Source organism: Furipterus horrens, unplaced genomic scaffold (genome assembly GCF_987537825.1).
Source record: "Furipterus horrens unplaced genomic scaffold, mFurHor1.1.pri manual_scaffold_17, whole genome shotgun sequence".
Classification (NCBI taxonomy): Eukaryota; Metazoa; Chordata; class Mammalia; order Chiroptera; family Furipteridae; genus Furipterus; species Furipterus horrens.
Window position 1 is genome coordinate 96,223,090 of NW_028327187.1, and position 17,719 is coordinate 96,240,808.

The window sequence follows — 17,719 nt, forward strand, 5'->3', positions numbered from 1 at the left end:
ATACTGATACAAATAAATGATGAAATAGATAAATAAGTGGGAGAGAACAGACAAATCAATACAAAGGCCTGAGACAGGAGTGTACCTGGCATATTTAGAGACTGTAAAATAGGTTGATTGTAAATGCAGCATATGGACCAAAGTGGGTGGGAAGCAGAAGAGTTAAAAGAAGTAGCAAGAGATAATTGATTGCAGAGAAGGTGATGTAGTACATTGTAGTCCAGTGTGTGATGTTAGCTTTTATTTTGAGTGTGATATTGAGCCATTGTTGGGTTTTGAGCAAAGGAGACACATCACGCAACTTAATTTTTAAAAGCATCTCTTTGAACCTAGAAAAGACATCAGTGAACATGGCATTAGTGAATAGACAGTTCATAGAATTGCATCAATGTTAATTTCTTAGCGTTGACAAATGTAATGTAGATTGTTATGTAAGATGTTAATGTTAGGGAAACTGACTCAAAGGTATGTGGGTACTATCTGTATTATCTTTCTAACTTTTCTCTAGATCTGAAAGTATTCCAAAATAAAAAACTTATTAAAAAAATAAATCACCTACAAAGAGGACAAATCCTCTGTTAAGTGTTCCAACCACCAAGAGGGGGACACAAGGAAACTTTTGGAGGTGATGGGTATGTCTATCAACCTGATTGTGGTGATGGCTTCATGAGTGTACGCATATATGCAAACTCATCAACTTGTATACATTCAAAATATGCACCTTTTTGTATATCAGTTATACCTCAATAAAGCTATGTAAATAATAAATCATGTTGCCATCTTTATTTTTTAAAAATAAGAGAAACTGCATTATAGGAAGAAAGGAGAGATCGATTGTTTCAGCCAGAGGCTTGGACCCACTACACAGCAGTCCTTAACACACCAAAACCACAGGTTTCATTACACACAGAAGACTGACCAGAGACTCATTCTAATACTTGTCTGGTGGCTAACAGTTGAGACGATCTCTCCTGAGACTCAGACCTGGAGAGGAGATTCCAAATACTCAGCAAGAGGGAGGCTGGAATAGGAAGGCCATAGGTAAGCACACTTCAAATGCTAATTTGAAAGGGAACCAATAACATACATGTATAGAGCTCCTTGTGTGTGTCCAGTAGAACATTAGGTTGGAGGAGCGGTGTTTGCCCAGGAGCATAAATCTTTAAATGTCCCTTAGTTGACACTATACTGCATTTCTCCAACTATTGAATTCAGATTCTCTCTAAACACCAATGGACTGATTTCTTCATCACTTTACATTCCACCACTTAATTTGTGGCCTTGAGACTAATCACATCGTAGTTTAGATAAAAGTTACCTTATCTATAATACTGGGATGATGTTATAATACTTCATAGTCAAAAGGTAGGGATTAAACTAGATGGCCATTGACCATTCTCCCAGAGCTTCATCACCTCCATGTCTAAGGTTCATAATTAAATTGTCACTTGCTTGAAGTTTCATGCTTTTCTGCATTCACTCTGTTCACATTTTTTCCCTTTAGAAAAAGCTTCTTCATCTCATGGTATCCCTTCTTTCTATGCTACATTGGTTAAATTTCTTATCACTTGCAATTTATCAATAACCAAATAATGGCATTTGCACTAATATGCAATTGATACCGATTTGTGGAACATGGGAAAAAAGACTTCTTTTTGCTCAGAGAAAATCAAATCAATCTTTTCTGTTAAGCTTCCATGTCATCCCCACTCCTAGAAGTGAGCAACCCTTCCTGAGAAGCTAAGTTGTTCCAGTGAACTTGCATTCATATGTGGTATCAATGCATACAAGGGTAATTGTTGCTTTTTGTTTTTCTGCATACCATATCTGTATGAACCTTACCTTGGGACCAAAAAAAAAGAGATATTCTAATTTACAGAGTGATGACTTACTGAAAACTGCATGACTGACTTTATATATATATATTTTTTTAATTAATTAATTAATTAATTTTGGTTTTTCAATTACAGTTATCCCATTTTTCCCCCATTGCTCCCCTCCACCTGTCCCACCCCTTCTCCCACAATCATATCCCTTCCCGTTGTCCATGTCCATGAGTCATTTATACACGTTCCTTAACTAAACCCTTCCCTTAATTATCTCCCTTCTCTCCCTCCCCCCTAATAACTGTTATTCTGCTCCTTGTTCTACTTAGTTCATTTGTTTGTGTTGTTCCTTAGTTTCCTGTATTCGGTGATATCATATGTTATTTTTCTTTCTTTCCCTGGCTTATCAGAAAACTGTGACTTTATATTTTTTTAAGAGAAAGGATACTTCTTTAGATTTGTATTCACTTATTCCTAGTAACTCCAAAGGCTTTGAAAAACATAAATGAACTTCACATTACTGTCAGTATTTTTTTTAAAAAAAAAACATCATTAATTATTCAGAGTTTGCTAAGGGGTGTTTCAGAGACACAGCAAAGTATTTCAATAGCTACTTCCAAATATCTTATGTAGTTGTTTAATATTTATGATGTCTCTATAATGTGTTATCACCTTTATAAAATGCAATGACCCTGGATTTTTTTTTTTTTTTTGGAGCATCACTTGCCTTACAACAAATAAATGGCTATAAAAGCTGGGCTAACTAGCTTAAGTTTATCTTTTATAAGATTAACACTGGAAAGCAATTTGTAGAATAAAGAAAAAGCTAAACCCATCTAGTGTTAATTAAAATAGGACCTTATATTTTTAATGCTCTATAAATTAGATATAATCTTTTCATAAATTAACTTGTTTGAGCCTCACAACAACTCTGAGTTATAGTTAAAAACGGGTGTGTTAACTCCATTTTGTAGATGAGGCAACTGAAGCTAAGGGAAATGTCACAGCTTTCCCAAAGCACACACATTAAAAAGGAGAATGGAAATAATAACTAATAAACTAGTCTTGATATTTGATCCAATGATTATTGTCAGGCTACAGAGCTTTGAGTGGAATTACTTGTATTAGTATGAAAATTAAAGCACTCTGGTTCTTCCTTTCCCAGATGAAACTGGAATATGCTTCAGGTAATTTTGTAATCATGTATCTCCTTATCAATATATTAGAAATTACTTGCAAGTGTACTCACTTGCATTCACATGATGTTAAAAAAAGAAGAACAAACAAATAGAACTATCTGTAATGGTTAATATTACCTTAACTGTCTCCCCAGATGAATGTGTTTAGAAGAAACTGTACTCATCTCCCAGACATTCATCTTTTAAGCTCACAGATGCTTAAGTTAATACTTCTAGAAATTCTGGTGTAATCCGTGTGTGCTAAAGGAGTGCCTTACCCTCCTTAATATTCTAAAGGTGAGGATAAGAGACTGGAGAGGATAGCGAGGCCGTTTTCCAGGTAGGGTGACTATATGGATAATACAAAAATAGAGCGTAATAAGTGGGAAAATCAGGATAAGTATAATGCAGAGACTGCTAGTTACATTTCTATATCTACCTCACTTTTATAATCAAATTTCATCTCTCACTTGTCAATTTATACCCAACTTGGAGCTGTCTCTCCAAGTGTGAAGAAAAAATGTTTCACCCTACCTCTTGTACAGTCAAGACAAATGCTTCATAATATGTAGATTAGCCTAAATGGCTCACTATTTAGAGAGGCCTAACATGCAAGAAATTATAGTGTTTCTTAATAAGTAAACACAAAATGTCTTGCTATGAGCTTTAAGTACCTTTTTTGAAAAAAATACAAATCTTTATTGTTCATTTATTATGTACAAAGAACAATCCTACACACAATAATCATCATCATCTTTGTTGGTTTTCAATCATGTTAATTAATAATAGAAACAGTGTAAAGTCCTGGTTATTATGTCAAAGTTTATAATCAGCTAACTAGGATAAAATTAAGTTTTTCATCTAACCTTGTAATCTGCTGAATCTTAATTTTTCCCATGATGTTTGATATGGCTTTAATTTGTACATGTGAAGCAGGGAAAGGTTTTTAACGGCAAATAATTGCATGTAAAATTAAAAAAGAAAACAGTAACCTAAGTAGTTTGGGATGATCACTGCAGATTTAGTAGTCCAACACATGGACCAGTGGGAGTTTTGTTTCATTACCAGTATTTGGAATTCCATTAAAGAAAACAGTGGTAGGAGAATGCATTCTATGAATTTTTCATGTTAAACTCCCAGTAATTTTGGAAGTGAATGTTTGATCTAAGAAGGTATATATCTTTTCCTGAAGTTAAGTTAAAGGACATAATATTTCTTAGTAACAGGTATGTGCCAGATAAATTTTAGAGGCATCAATAATATTGAATGTATTTGTAGAAAACCAGTCTGCCTCTACCTATTCCAGGAAATATTCCTCAGACCTGTTCTCTGTCCATAGTTCTGAAAAAGCCTGTCAATTTGATACAGGTTGGCTTACTAAAATTACTTTAAGTGTGACATTTATATTTGTTCATATTTTTATCCCTTTAAGTATTACCTTTTTAAAATTTTTTTTGTTTATTTTTTTGTTTATTTAATTTATTTTTACAGAAAGGGGAAAGGAGAAAGAGAGGGAGAGAAACATCACTGGGTGGTTGCCTCTCACTCGCACCCCCAACTGGGGACCTGACGTGCAACCTAGTCATGTGCCCTGACTGGGAATCGAACCAGCAACACTTGGCTCGAAGGCCGACGCTCAATCCACTGAGCCACAGCAGTCAGGCCTCAGTATTACCTTTAACAAGGCCATCAATGTTTGCCACCTGAATATTATGTATAATTTCTTCAGTGCTTTGTCAGTTCTATAAATACTTTCCAAACATACTCATTCCTTAGCACTCCCTTAACAACAGATATTCCCCCCACTTGTACCACCCAGTTTCTCTTTTCCTCTTTACAGAAAATCATTTTGGAGAAATTTGAATTTTATGTCTTTAGCACTCCTCAATAACTCAACTGTCAAAGGAAGATGGCTTCATTGTTGTTAAATCCAACATTCCCACATCTATTTTTTTAAAGTGTATTTCTCAGTAGTAGTCAATGTCATGGACCACTCCTTCCTTGAAACACTTCCCTTCCTTGTCCTTCATTACATTATACTTCCTTCTGCCTATGGGCCTTTCAACTCACCTTGCTTTGCTGGCTTTTCAGTGAGGCCTCTAAAACAATCGGTGATGCTCTAGTTTCCTGTACCTACCAGTCACATCTTGTGGCTTTTAATACCATTTATGCATTCCAGGCTTCCAAATTACCTGCCTGTGTTTGATACCTGCCTGGTATACCAGGCTCATTATGCATCTACCAATTTGATACATCCACTTAGATATTGGATTAGGCATGCACTTCACAGAACATTTCGAAAGGGAACTCCTGATTTCACCACCTACCATACTTGCTCCTCCCTAACACTTTCCAGTCTTAATAAAAAATTTATGTCACATAAAAGAGGAGAATTGCTGCACCAAAGTCCTTGAATAGGCAGAAATAAACTAGATCTAGTGCACAAGTGGAAGTGTTCAATTCTGCTTGAAGAACAGTTAGTTCACAGTGATCAAAAAGAAAGCAGGGTGCGTGAGCACAGGTGTAGGTAGTGGTGGTGGGAGCTTGTGGATATGACCTCCTTTCACACTCACTGATATGGGAAGCGAATTCTTCAGCTGAGGCCAATTGCAGAGGAGAGGTTGAGCACTGCACCAAAGCCACATCAAGCTCCAGAACAAACTACTGAACTTCCTGTGCAGGGATGGGACATCTTTTTAGCAAATGAGAAGTGGATCCACCACGGTTACCTGTCAAATGGAATATTTTTATAAACTTCACCAAACGGCTAAAACAAAAAACTTTTGAGACAAAAAAACTTGCAATGGTTTGTCTTTGGAATAGTGCTAGTCCACCAATATCTGAGAAGTTGTTTGCAACAACCAGGCTTAATCAATTTCAAACGTATTTCTTTAGAAGATAGATGTCAAGAATCTAGCTAAACAGCTGCTCTTGGAGACCTCAATTAAGTCATGGAAGACAACAGGAAATTGTAGGAAAGCACACTGGCAAACAATGAGAAATGCAGCATTGTTATGTGTCATGAGGAATATATCCTCAGGGAGTAGAACATCAAGATTTTCATTGAGCAAGAAAAGGCTGTGCTGTCTAGAAGATAAAAGCACTAATTGGCAAGCAACAAGAATACACAGATATCTATCTTAGCTACATACCATAAGATAGAATTTCTTGATTTGGCTTAAAATAAAGGTTCAATATATTAACCTTAGTCTGTAAACTAATGCCTACTGATTGCTCATAAGCTTATCTCAGCAGCAGCACAGACTCATAATAATCAGAAAGTTCTCAAAGGTCACTTAGATCATCCTCTCAATCTGGGCAGTATCACTTCTAAAAGATAACCATGGAAATTGTGCAAGAAAATGTCTTGTGCTGGAGACCAATGATCTATCTGGAGAGGCAGTGTAGCTTGGTTGTTAAGAGCATGTTTTCTGGAAATAGACTGTCTGGGTTCAAACTGTAATTCTGTTAAATGCTAGCTAAGGGACCTTTGAACAAGTCGCTTTAACTTTCTGTGCCTTCTGTAAAAGTTATAATAATATCATCGACTGTGAAGATGGTAGTGTTAATTTTGAGTTCATACAAAGCTTAGCTCTGTGTAAATTATCTGTAGAACTAATAAAATCATAAGAAATATCTTCATTTTATTGTTTTTGAAAATATGTGTCTTGTTCCTTTAATCCATTGTCCCTAGTTATGAAATCTGAAGTAACCTAATGTGTATTTTAATAACCCCTTCTGCATATGATCTCCTGTAACTTTTCAGTACTATTTTTTTGGTTGAATTTACACAGTTATAACATGAGTTATAATTATTCTGTATATTCCATGAAAAAAAGCACCCTCTTCTTATTCATAATCCCTCCCTTCAGAGGCCCAGGCTCAATAGGCACCTGATGTGAGATATTTGCTCAAGGACTGTTTACTGAATGACTGGTAACCCTTCCAATTTTTAAAGAACACGCTATGTGCTTTCTGTGTGTTCTGTTTTCCAAACTAAACACTTCCAAAATTTTCACGAATTCTTCATATGTCATCATTTCAACCTCCCAGTATCTTCTTTTGAACATATTCCAATCTTTCAAAGATACTTGTGAAATGTGGCACCCAGAACTGAACCTAACATGCCACATATGGCCTGACAAATACTAATATTCTGGATTTATCAATTCCCTAATATGGACATTATTCTTCTATAAATGCAACAAAGAACAAAATACATTCTGAAGAATAACTGATTTATTGGTATTCCTCCACTAATGTGTTCTCCCAACAGATGTAGTTCATCTGAAAAACACTTATCATCCATACTCAAGATGTACAGTATTGAATAGATTTTTTTACAAAGGACTGAGGCTGACTTGATATCTAAACATGTACATGCTTCTAATTCACCTTCTTGAGGTCACCTACAGATTCAGTCATAAATCACTATTGCAGGATCTAAAACTATGAGTGGAACCTCTCTTGAGGGTATGTTTTCTTCCAATAAACATACATATATAGTAGATTATAGAATCTTTATTGGAAAAATTGAGTGAAACCCAATATTAGCTCATGAGTTATATAAATCAACATCTATTCAACAATGTTAAGATTTGTTTATTTCTTTCTTTATTTTTTCAGCTGTTCTGAAGTATTATAGACATATAAAATTGTATATATTTAAGATGTACAACATAATGATATGATATACATATATACTGTGAAATCATAACCACAATCAAGTTAGTTAATTGCATTCATTACCTTACACAGTAACAAGTTTGTGTATATGTATTGAGAACATTTAAGATCTACTCTCTTAACATATTTCACCCACACAATATTTGTATCAGTGTTTGTTCATATGGAATAATCTCAATGAAGATACTTTGGGTAAATTTTTTTAATATTAAGTTTTTATAAAGTCACTGAATATAGAATTCCTACCATGTGAATTTCTTTTGTGAGAAGGCAGAGCTTGGACCAGCACTAATGAGATCAAAAGTATCCTTCGGGGGGTAGTACACACAGGTTAAAATTATGTTCTCATTGTAAGGCAGAATATTTTCTATTACTTAAATTTCATCACTATTAGAAGATATCCATTTTTCAGTTAGAAGATGAATAAATATTTATATATGGTATATGTATATATAATAAACAAATTCATAAGTGAAGAAAAACTAAAAATGTTTTTGGGACTATTATCTATAGTGACAGAACAATTATAATAGAAATCACATTACTTTTCAAACAGGTGGATGAGGATATTAGTGAAATAAAATCTTGTGTTAAAATTTCCTCTGGACTGAGAAACATAAAATGCAATAACCAGAAAATAACATAAGTGGAAAACATTACATTTGTGGGCATTAAGCCAGGGTTTAAAAAGTAGACATTATAGGGGAAAAAAAACATAAAAGAGAAAATTAAAGTATTAATGCTGTTGGCATCCATTTAGAACACTATTCATAGAACAGTGTAATTTTATAATAATTTAGGTCATTCTCCAATATAATACCATTAGGTTAAATGACAGTATTTTCCCCCATTTCATTGATGAAGAGATTTGGGCAGCATTTCAATAGCCTCCCTTCAACTAGCAAAAAATGAAGGAAGACTGTTTTTGGTAGCAGAGCCTAATGAATAGCACTGATGCCCCTCCAACTCTGGAACATGAAATTCCTAGACAAAGTTGTTCATTCACAGCTCAGCTATATCTAGAGAAGAAGATGCCCCTAGTTTCCAGAAGCAGAAAGGCAAGTCAATATCACAGTGTTAACTATGCTGGTTGATACTGTGATGTTCTAGGATGCTATCACACCTGTAAATAGGCCCTGGTTGCACAAGGCTGGAGCTGTAATGCCCAAGAGGATGTGATCATATGCCTGTATGGAGTTTCACATCAGGAAATGGAGCTGAAATGCTGGCAGACATCTATCAAAGGGGATTGGAAAACTATAGTTTCTGGAGCAAGGAGGCAACAAGGAACATTGTCCCCTGCTCAGTCTTCTGGCTGGGAAATAATTAAGAGGTCTCCGAGAAATCAAAATCCTAGACCCTGGCACACATGAGTGGAGATCCAAACTCATATCTCTTGTGAGACAGAAAAATCCCACAGTTCAACATTAATGTCAAACTGTCATCTAATATCAAACACCTATGATGAGTGTCAACTGAAAGGAGTACACTTCCACAAACACAGAAGCCCTTCCTGGAAAAAATTGTTCTAAAAACATAAACAAGGGAAGTTTCCTCAATATATTTCCTAAAGCTAGGGTAATTTAAAAAAACAGTTAAAAGGAGTATCTACTTCTTAATTTTCATTGGCAAAGCATACAGGAAGGATTGTTATGGGAATATCCTTAATATTTTTTCTGTTGCTAATCATCATCATCATTATTATTTTATTTTATTCCCATCCTCCATCCTAATTTTGATAATCCAATGTTTAAAAGGTAATAAGGGAAAACAAAATAATATACCAATCCCACTTAGAAATGTTAAATTTTAAATGGTATATTTTGAAACTGAATATATCATAGTATTAAACAAATCAAGGATTCCATTTCCTTGTTGAACAATCCTACCATGCAAAACCAAACACAGGTCTGCTTGTAGTTTCCTAAACTAGGACACAAATTGAATCAAGCAATGTTAAAAAAACATAAAATATAGTTAAATTAGGTTTTGTTTATAGATATAATTCACCTCAGTGACAGAATTAAATAGAAAATCATATGAATGTCAATAACATTAAATACATGTTATAAAAAAGATTCTACTAGCAAATGTGGTATATAAAGGAACTTTTTTAAAAAAGAAACTCATCCAACTCAATGGCAAAATGAAAAAGTATTACTTTTAAGAATATCTGCTGTCACAACTGTTGTTGAGCACTATAATGGAGGACTCAGCTAGTACCACATACACAGGAAAAACAAATTAAAAATAGAATGATTGGTAAGGAATCCACGAAATTATCCATATTCACTGAGGATAACTGTCTGTATAGAGACTTAAAAAATAACTGTAATGACATGTACATAATAAATATGAAAGTTTAGCAAATTTGCTGGACCTTAATATACAAAGATCAAATACAACCTAATTCATATACACATAAACCATGTAGTTATTTTTTTTAAGTTTACAATAGCAAGAAAAATATAACTAAAAATAAATCTAACAATGTTGTGCAAGGTCTTTTTAGAGGTAATTTTAAAGTTTCTTATTAAAGAAAATCTAAATGAATAGACAGACTGCCATTTGGAAGACATAATAACATAAATATGCAAATTATCCCCACATTATTTTAAAGTTTCAATTTAAGTTCAGTCAAAATTTTATCTGATATGAAAGAATAGTGCAATATTTAGTCATGTTATTATTGTTATTTCACAATCACTAGGTAAAACATAAGAGGAATACTTTTAGGAATATAGCTCTGGCAATCAATCAGCCCCAGGTCGCCCACTTACTGATGGTAAGACTTTGCTTACATTACTTAATCTGTCTGTATCTCCATTTCTTCATTTATAAGATGGATATAAAAGTACTTATCTCATAAGAGTGTTGTGAGGATTGAATTAATATGTGTGAACTACTGTGATGGTTAAGTTTATGTCAACTTGACAAGGCCAAGGGATTACCAAATAACTGGTTAAATGTTATTTCTGGGTGTTCCTGGAAGAGATTAGCATCTGAATTGGTGGACTTTAGTAAAGCAGATGGCCCTCCCCTACATAGGTGTTCATCTTCCATTTTTGCTGAAAGCCTGAATAGAAGCGAAAAGTTGAAGAATGTTGAATTTGCTCTCTCCCTCATTCTTTTAGAGCTTTTATTTATTTTTAGAGAGAGGGGAAGAGAGACAGAGAAGGAGAGCAACATTGATGTGTGCGAGGAACATAAATCACCTCTTGCACACCCCCAAACTGGCCCACAACCCAGGCATGTGCCCTGACTAGGAATCAAACCAGTGACCTTTTCGTTTGCAGGCCGACACTCAATCCACTGAGCCACACCAGCCAGGGCTGCCTGACTCTTTGAGTTTTTTCTCAGGCCTTCTGACCCAGACTAGAATCTATATCATTGGCTCTCTGGATATCAGGGCTTCAAACCACACCATTAGCTTTTCCAGCTTCCAGACAACAGATCATGGGACTTCTCAGCCTTCACATCTGCATGAGCCAATACCTATATCCTATTGGTTCTGCTTCTCTGGAGAACCCTAACACAAATAGAAGAGTACTGTACATCTTCTGTGTGTCCCCAAGATCTACTCTAGATCCTTCTTCACTCTCCTCTGTGTCCCAGGAAGCTTTCCTAATATGGACGGAATCCACAGGTTTTGCATTGGGTTCAGCCAAGCAGAGATACTAGCAAGAAACTGGAGGACAAAATAAGTGAGGGCAAAGTACTGATCTCCCTGGCTCACCCTGCAATTTCCCTCCCAGAGGGTCCTGTGGATTGCCCACTTTGCTCTATGGGAATTCACAGATCCTCTCAAACAGCTGTATCCATGTCCTTTGGGCATGTGGCAGTATGAGCTCTCCACTGCTGCCCACCCAGAGGCATTGCACTATCACATGTTGTTTTGCCTAAAGCATATTCATAACTTTGCAAGTAAGAAATTGCTGTTCCATAGTATTAGAAAATGTAGACAACCAATTAGACCAACTTTTAAAAATAACACTGATAGTATTTAAAACACACCTAGGAATATTCTAGTAAAAGACGTCAGACACTTCCAAGTCTTCTCTTGATGAGTGAGGTCCCTTTCCGTTAGTAATTCTATACTTGTGAGTGTGACTCATAGAATTGTTTAGACTTCATTTTTAAAATCAGATCACCTAATATTTATGGAAATTTTAAAGGGCCATAATAGCAAGATAATTTTGAAGAACTCTAACGAGGTTTACTCTGTACAGAACATTAGGCTTATTAAAAGTGTATAATGATTTTTTAAATGTGACACTGACAATAATTTAGAAATAATCAATATAACAATGGCAAAAAGAGTATACAAGTATGTTAACATGATTACACATCTATGCATACACCAAAAATTTGTTATAAGAGAGATTACATTACAAATGCATGGCGAATAGAATGTACTATTCAAGTCTATAAAGAACAGTGATACATCTAACCTTTCATATGGAAAAACATGTCTCTTTCACTGCATGCACTACACAAATCAAATACAGATGGAAACCTGATGAGAAAAACTAAAACATAAAAATATTAGAAGAAAAGTCTGGGCTGGTGTGGCTCAGTTGGTTGGAGCGCCATCCTGTGCACCAAAAGGTTGCGGATTTAATTGCTGGTCAGGGAACATACCTGGTTCGCAGATCTGATCCCGTCAGGAAGCTTATGGGAGGCAACTGATTGATGCTTTGCTCTCATATAGATCTTTCTCTCTTCACCTTACTCTCTCTGAAAAGCAATGAAAACGTGTCCTCAGATAAGAATATAATATATATGTGTGTATGTATGTACATATATATATATATAAAGAAAATATAGGAAATATATTAATAACATTGTACTAGTAAAGGAGAACACAAAAGAAAATGACCAAAAAAGGAACTGAGAATAAAATAACTATGAATTCTTTTGGCAAATCAAAATCTTCCTCCAAAAGATGACATAAATCCAGTTAAAATATGAAAATATGATCCATAGTGTGAGAAAAGATGCTTGGTTGAAGTGATCCTAATTCTAATGGACTCAGTATTATTATATAAAATAAGGAGATATATATATATATATATATATATATATATATACACATATAAGTATTGCACAAATATAGACATTTACTGTGTGTGTGTGTGTGTGTGTGTGTGTCTATCAGAAGAAAATCCTGAATGACTGATGATATGGAAAAGATATTCTATAGCTGCAGTTCTCCTGCCATGAGAGTCAGGTGTTTCCAACTTCTCTGCAGCCGGCTGCTGGGCAACCCCAGTTGCTCAGGTCTGGAGACCCCGTGGCATCACAGGCTCTGCAACTTTTCAAAGCCAGCTAACAAGCATCAGCGGAAACAGAAGTGGGCTGTGGATGTAAGGACGATTCCAAGTTTGGCCAGAGAATACTGGAGAAGATGAGGTGGTCTAAAGGAAAGGGTTTAGGGGTTCAAGAGAAAGGAGCTACAGAACATATTAAAGTTCAAGTGAAAAATAACTACTTGGAACTTGGAGCTATGATCAATAATGAAGACAACTGGATCACTCATCAGAATGATTTTAACCAGCTTCTGGCTAAACTGAACACTTATCATGGGCTGGAAATAGCAGACCTAGGACAACAAGGGGAAAAAACCCTTCAGCCTTAAAGAAAAGTCCAGAATCTCCAAAAACCGTATTCATTATATGAAATACACAAAAGGGAAGGGAATATCATGTCAGAGCAAAACAGATCCCGATGGCGTCTATCAGAAAAAAACAGAGCAAGAAGTCTCCCAAGGATTATCTCAGCCTTGCCACTCCAGATGGCAATGAAACGTCCAATAGGGTAACAGTGCCTTCACCATCCAGGAGGACTTGGCCAAGGAGATGGAAGAACTAAAGAACAAGCATAGGCCATGGCTGCAGGGCCTGATTTCCTGAGATCCAAATAGAAAGGAAATGGAGAAAGAAAAAAGAGAAGGCAAGAGAAGAGAAGAGAAGAGAGGAGAGGAGAGGAGAGGAGAGGAGAGGAGAGGAGAGGAGAGGAGAGGAGAGGAGAGGAGAGGAGAGGAGAGGAGAGGAGAGGAGAGGATTAGAAGAAAGAAATGAGAAAAGAAAACAGTCGAAGATTAAAATATGGAGAATTACACCTAACTCAAGACAAAGAAAAAGAGAGACCAGGTTGAGTAGCAGCTCAGAGACCCTTGCTGAGACAAGAATTTTGACACTTCTGCTGAGGATGGATAGGGTTGTGTATAGCCACGTGATGACCAGGACTCACCACTAAAGCCTTCCCCATCCCACCCCTCAAAAAGAGAAAAGAAACAGCTACAAAAACAAATTGATGCAGCAGTATCTGCTATGCCAGATGAAATACGAGTGAAAAGGAAAACGAAGAACGATTCCAAATAAATTCTCTCAAGCCAGGGCCTTTCAATCACTCAGGGTGCTTGCCTGGCAAGCGACTTCGGACTGAAGTCAGAGCAGAGTACACCCAAGAGAGTCTGTGCACATCTTTTAACATGCCTGTGGGTTTCTGAGTCTCACCCTCTCACTCTGCATTTTTCCCAAATCATATTCCCAGAAGAACTTTTTAGTGTTCCAAATGATGACTCTCACAAACAAATTTCTTTATAGACTGAAAAAAGCTATTTTATTTCCCATTTAACCAGAAAAAAAAATAATTATAAGGACATTTTAGGTGGGTCTGACCTAATTAGGTGGCCCTTTCTTATTTTTATTTTTCATTAAATTTATTGGGGTGACACTGGTTGATAGAATTCTGTATATTGCAGTGTGTGTTCACCACCCAAAGTCCAATCTTCCGTCACCATATATTTGACCCCCCTTACCCTTTACTATCCTCCCACCCCCTTCTCTTTGGTAACTACCATACTGTTGTCCATGTCTATGGGTTTCAGTTTTATATTCCACATTAAGTGAAATCATATGGTTCTTGACTTTTCTGTTCTGACTTATTTGACTTCACATGATAGTCTTAAGATCTGCCCACTCTGCTGCAAATTGTACAATAGTATTTTATCTTTTCCAATGGCTGAGTAGTATTCCATGGCATTTACATACCACGTCTTTATTCAACCATCCATTAAGGGACACTTTGGTTGTTTCCATATATTGACCACTGTGCATAATGCTGCAATGAACTTAAAGGTACATATCTTTGTGAGTAAATGGTTTCAAATTTTTAGCGTAGGTGCCCAGAAGAGAGATTGCTGGGTCCTGTGGTAACTGTTTTATAAAATCTATAATCCAGATTCAGGGAAGATCTCCTTTTCCCTTCTGAGTCATAAATTAAACATTAGGTTCTTATAAGGCACTGAATACAAACTTCATACTTCAAGGGAGCAGAAAGGTTTCTAAATAAATTTCCTGTTTTGTTTACTACTCAGAATAACATTAGGTAGTAATCTGGTCTTACTTGAACTTTCAGCTTTGTCTTGATGAGTGACATCCCTTTCTTTAATAATTTTATACTTGTGGAGTGTGAGTAGTACACTTATTTAGACTTCACTTTGAAAGTCAAATTACCTAATATTTATAATCAGATAATATTTATTTATGATCACCTCAAACTTGTAATGTGGCAAAAACATAAAATACCATTAAACATTGCAGACATATAATTTTCTACAGTAATGCATGTGTCAGAATAGAATATAATTACATTCTAAAACAAAATAAGTGCTTAAGCCTGCTTTCTATCTATAGAATTATTCTGTCTCTCAACACTGATACGATGGTAGTAATTTTATAAGACTGGTTGAAAAACCAATCTGAATTTGGAATAAATTTCCATTATTTTTGTTTTAGCTCCAGAATGTACTACATAAATTGGAAATATTCACTTGTCAAAGATACCAGCTCCCATTTTCAGTTCTATTCTAATTTCCATCCTAAAAGTCATTCTCTGAGTGTGATACTGTAACAGTACTTCTACTTGTGCAGTATCTAACAGTAACAGAAGTAAAAGATCTAAAACTTGACAAAGGAGAAAGCTCTCCCTGGAACTGAAGGCATTTCCAAAAATTTCAAGACTCCTCCGTAAATAACATCACTTAAAGAATCCTTTTAATCACTGTCAATATCTAGCACTCTAGATAATATTTTCACTACTTTTATTTTCCTAGTCCCAGCAACCAATTACAGAAAGGCAATAGAATCAATGAAATCCACTGTATTACACTTACCCAGTTTAAAAAAAATCTCAAGATAGTAAGATGTTTTCAGATGTATTTTGAGATGTTAAATTGTTTTGAAAGGCTTTCAGAAAGTTCAAACAGAACAACTGAAGATGGAGTGAAAATGTAAAATCACCCTGCCTTAGGAGTAACAACTCATCACTTCAGTCAAAATGTTTACTGTAACCATCTTGCAATGAGCATCATTAAAACAGCATATGCATCATTGATCACACTGTTAGTGATTTTCAAGGTAGATACCCACAACTGGAATTGATGGATCAATGCACACACATTTAAAACTTTAGGAAATATTGCCAATGTCCTCCGCAAAGTTTATATCAAGATACACTCAAATGAGGACCCACATATCCTCACCCCCTTGAAAAACTCTTTACTGTGTGACAGGCAAGCATTAGTATGCATTTCTGGTCTTACCTGTGATGCTGAACACCTTTCCAGAGATGTTCTAGCCTTTGAAACCTGCCGATCTCTTCCTAATCATATTCTTCAACTAATTGTCTATTGTTTTCCCTTACAGAAGTGAATTAAATCGTACTGTTTTCCCTACTGCAATTCAATAATGTCTCAATAACACTATGAATGATTATCCTTTGCTGAGTATGTTGCAAATATTTTCTTCCACTTTACACATAATTTCGTGCTTGCTTTGATCAGAGAAAAATGGCTTCTTTTTATACAATCAAATTTAAATTTTTTCTTATGTTTTTGAGATTTGGAGTGTCACTTAAGAAATTGAATTCGAGAATAGTAAAAATATTCTTTCATATTTTCATCTAATCATAATAAAAATTACTTAAGCCTGGAATCCAGCTTAAATAACAATTTTCAACATTTTTCATTTCATGGCACACATAAAGTAATTATTAAAAATGCAGCACATCAAAATATATTTTTTTGCCAGTCTGACAAAAAACAGGTTCAATTTTTAGTCATTCACATTAACGGCTATTATCATTTTTTTAATTTAACAATCTAAAGGAAAAGAGGCCAGTTCCCCTGACTAAATAATCATGAATTATTGCATGTTTAAAAAAAACTTGTGACACATCAGTGTGCCACTTGAGGCACACAGGTTGAAAAGTGCCGACCTAAAATGTATTGTCATATATGGAGTGAGGTAGGTAATTAAGATTTTCTTTCTAAGAGCATGGCCAAATTGTTACACCACCATTGAATATCCCCTTTTTCTTTGCCCATCCAATATAAAATAAAATCTTAACCATTTACTAAAATGTATATATCTACATATACATATGTAAAGAAGGCTGGTTTGGCTCAGTGGATTGAGCGTCGGCCTGCGAGCTAACTGTCGCTGGTTCGATCTTCCAGTCAGGGCACATCAGAGAAGGAAAACTCTGACTCCAAAAAACCTCCGCTGCCTTGCGGCATACCTCTTCAGGGGAAAGGCTAAGGGAGTAAACCCCGACAGAAAATCCGGAGCTGGAGTCCCTAAGGCGGTTTGACGTTGTAGTCAACACCGGCAACTCCTGCGGCGCACCTGAACCCAAGCTGTATTGACTCCGTCTTTCCCTTGGATCCTTCAGCTGCGAAGAGAGGGGGAGTCTGCTGCATGGGCAACAGCAGACCCTCCATATCACCCTGCCCAGGCTCTGTAGCTTCAGCTTCACTGGAGAGGACACTCCAGCGTCATTGCAAGATGTCGATTCAACACGGGAGGAGACAGATACCGTGTCACTCCCGAGTCGGACTGCACAGCCATTCTCGGCGGTGCAGATAGACTCTTAAGAAGCTACACCATCGTCTCTCGAGACGGACGGCTGCCGACGACGACGATCCCGACATATGTAAAGATATTTACAAACACATATATGAGC

The 17,719-nt window shown here is 35.9% G+C and overlaps 1 pseudogene; it reads left to right on the forward strand.

Annotated features, from left to right (window-relative positions):
* Positions 1 to 11,523: 11,523 nt before the first annotated feature.
* On the forward strand, positions 11,524 to 13,602 carry LOC149991655 (PIN2/TERF1-interacting telomerase inhibitor 1 pseudogene; annotated as a pseudogene).
* The last annotated feature ends 4,117 nt before the right edge of the window (positions 13,603 to 17,719 follow it).